Raw genomic sequence first — 3679 nt, 5'->3', positions numbered from 1 at the left:
TGTTATATTTCAATAGAGCCAAAAAAAAAAAAATGCTGCCTTAAAAAGATACTTCACAGCTACAAGGAGAAATGTAGACCCAAAGTGAAAGAATGGAAATTGATTCTCCAAGCAAATGGTATCCAGAGTAAGTGGGTGTAGTGTACTTATACCTGACAAAACAGACTTCAATATTAAAAAAAAAAAGGTAACAAGAGAAAAAAATGGATATTTCATAATAATTAAGGGGATGATATATCAATAAAACATAACATTTATCAATATATATGCTCCCAAACAGAGAACACCAAAAATATACAAACCAGGAAAAACACAAATATGTGGATATTAAACAATGTGCTACTGAAGAATGACTGGGTCAGAGAAGAAATAAAAGAAGAGATTAATAGATACATAGAAACAAATGAGAATGAAAATACAACATAATAAGAAGAAAGTTCATATCATTACAGGCCTATTTCAATAAATAAGAATGAGCCCAAATAAACAACCTAACATTATATTTTTAAAAAAACTAGGAAAAAAAGAACAAAGTCACCAGAAGGGAGAAAATAAAAATTATAGAAGAATTAAAAGAAACTGAGAACAAAAGAATAGAAAAAATTACTGCAATGATTAACTGGTTCTTTGAAAAAAATCAATAAAACTGACAAAATTCTGCCTAGACTGACAATGAGAAAAACAGAAAAGATACAAATAAATAAAATCAGAAATGAAAGATGAAAAGTCATGACAGATACCACAGAAATACAAAGAATCATATCAGTATACTATACAATATTATATGCCACCAAATTTAATAACCTGGGAGAAATGAACAAGTTCTTAGAAATATAAAACCTTCCTCTCCTGAATCACAAAAGAATGAAAATCTAAATAGACAAATCTACAGTAAGGAAATTGAAACAATCATCAAAAACCACCCCAAAAGTAAAAGTTCAGGACAAGACGGCTTTGCTAGTGAATTCTACCAAACATTCGTAGATGATTTAATATCTGTTCTTCTCAAACTCTTTCAAAAAATTGAAGAAGAGGCAAAACTTTCTAACTTATTTTATGAGGCCAATATTACCCTGATACAAAACCTGGTAAAGATAACACACAAAAATTAAAATATAGACCAATTTCTCTGACAAATACAGATGCAAAAATCTTAAAGTACTAGCAAATCAAATACAATACATTAACATGACAATCAAGTGAGGTTCATTCCAGGGCACAAGGATGATTTAACATATGCAAATCAATTAATATGATATACTACATAAACAAAATAAAAGATAAAAACCATATGATTATATCAATAAATGCAGAAAATGCTTTTGACAAGATATAGCATCCATTTATAATTAAAATACTTAATAAAATGGATATAGAAGGAAAGTACCTCAACATAAAAAAAAAGTATATAACAAACTCTTAGCTAATATCATACTTCATGGTGAAAACTGAAAGCTTTCTCTCTAAATCAGGAAAAAGAGAAGCATACCCACTTTCACTACTCTTATTCAATACAGTATTGAAAGTCCTTGCTAGAGCAATCAGGCAAGAGATAAAATAAAAGGCATCAAAACAGGGAATGAAGAAGTCAAATTGTCACTTTCTGCAGATGACATGATTCTCTATATAGAAAATCCTAAAGACTCCACTGAAAAACTGTTAGAAACAATAAACATATACAGTAAAGATACAGGATACAAAATCAATATATAAAAGTCCATAGCATTTCTATACACCAAAAATAAATTTTAAGAAAAAGAAATTTAAAAATTTCATTTGCAATTGCAACAAAAAGAATAAACTTCTTAGTTATAAACCTAACAAAGCATGTGAAGAACCTATACACTGAAAACTGTAAGATATTATTAAAATAAATTGAAGACACACAAAGAAATTAAAAGATATTCCATGTTCATGGACTGGATTAATCGACATAGTTAAAATAGCCGTATTACCCAAAGCAATATGTAGATTTAATGCAATCCGCATTGGAATCCCAATGGCATTAAAAATATATCTATATATCATCAGATTTGTATGAAATCACAACAAACCCAAAATAGCCAAAACAATCCTGAGAAAAATGTACAAGGTCAGAGGTTTCAGGTTGCCTAGCTTCAAATTATAATGCAAAGTGGCAATAATCAAAACAGCTTATTGGCAGAAAAACAGACACAAAGACCAAAGGAACAGAATTGAGAGTCCAGAAATAAAACCCCGTGTATATGGGCAAATAATTTTTGACAAAGGAGCCAAAAATATACAGTGGAGAAAAAAAGCCTCTTCAATAAATGGTGCTGGGAAAATCGGAAAGCCACATTGAAAAGAAAGAAACTAGACTGCTGTCACCATATACTAAAATTAACTCAAAATGGATCAAAGACCTAAATATAAGTAAACTGGATGAAGAATACAATAGGTACTAAACTCGTAAACCTTGAATTTAGAGAGGATTTTTATGAATTTGAAGCAAAATCAGAAATAAAAGAATGGGAAACTAAAAATCACAGCAAAAAAAAAATAATAATAATCAAGAAGATGAAGAGGCAACCAACTGAATAGGAGAAGATAATTATAAACAACACCTTCGATAAAGGGCTAATATACAAAAAATATTTTAAAAACTCATACAACTCAAAACAAAAAGAAATCAACCAATCCAATTAAAAAATTGGCAGAGCATGGGAGTGTGTTGGGAGGACCGGGTAAAAAAAAAAATGAAGGGATGAAGAAGTACAAATTAGTAGTTATAAAACAGTAAGGGATGTAGAGTACAGCATAGGAAATACAGTCAATATTATTGTAATGGCTATGTATAGAGCCAGGTGGGTGCTAGAGTAATTAAGGATCGCTTCATAAACTATATGAATAATGCCTACGATAATGAGCTAATATCCAAAATATATAAAGAACTCATACAGCTTAACAACAACAACAAAAAAAAAACCAATCCAGTTAAATAAATGGATGCAGAAGACCTGAACAGACACTTCTCCCAAGAAGACATACAAATGGCCAACCGACAAATGAAAAGATGCCCAACTTACTTCACTAGCTATTAGGGAAATGCAATCAAAACCACAACGAGATACCATCACACACTTGTTAGAATGGTTATCATCAACAGGACAAGTAATAACAAGTGTTGGAGAGGTTGTGGAAAGAAAGAAACCCTACAGTGCTGTTGGGAATGTAAACTGATACAGCAACTATGGAAAACAATATGGAGGTTCCTTGAAAAAAACTAGGTAGGATTCTAGGAAAAGTGGCGGAGTGAGAGACGTCCTCAGATCTCTCCCCTTGAAACAACAATAAGCTGAACACCTAAAACTCAACAATAAACATACAAACTGCACATCAGCACATCTGAGTGTGGGATCTGCGCATAAGAGCTACTACAGGTCAGAACCTTGGGTGTCAGGCAGTGGACTGAGAGAAATAAAGAAGCTACCTCTCCCAGCCACTGAAGCTCACTGTAGGAAGAGGGGGAAGAGCGACTAATCAGCCTGCCTGAAAGTGCCAGAACTTCTAATAGCCAGCAGCAGGACCCAGTCATCAGGGCAGAAAGCAGAGAAGTGGGATGAGACTGCAGAGAAACAACAGTTGATTTTTACTGGCCCCGGCAGCAAAACTGAGGCTGAGCCACAGCCCCCAATACCCAACCCAGAGGGCCCCTCCC

Source organism: Pteropus alecto, unplaced genomic scaffold (assembly GCF_000325575.1).
Source record: "Pteropus alecto unplaced genomic scaffold, ASM32557v1 scaffold405, whole genome shotgun sequence".
NCBI classification, from domain to species: domain Eukaryota; kingdom Metazoa; phylum Chordata; class Mammalia; order Chiroptera; family Pteropodidae; genus Pteropus; species Pteropus alecto.
The sequence above is the reverse complement of the archived record's forward strand: the minus strand, read 5'-3'. Positions refer to the sequence as shown.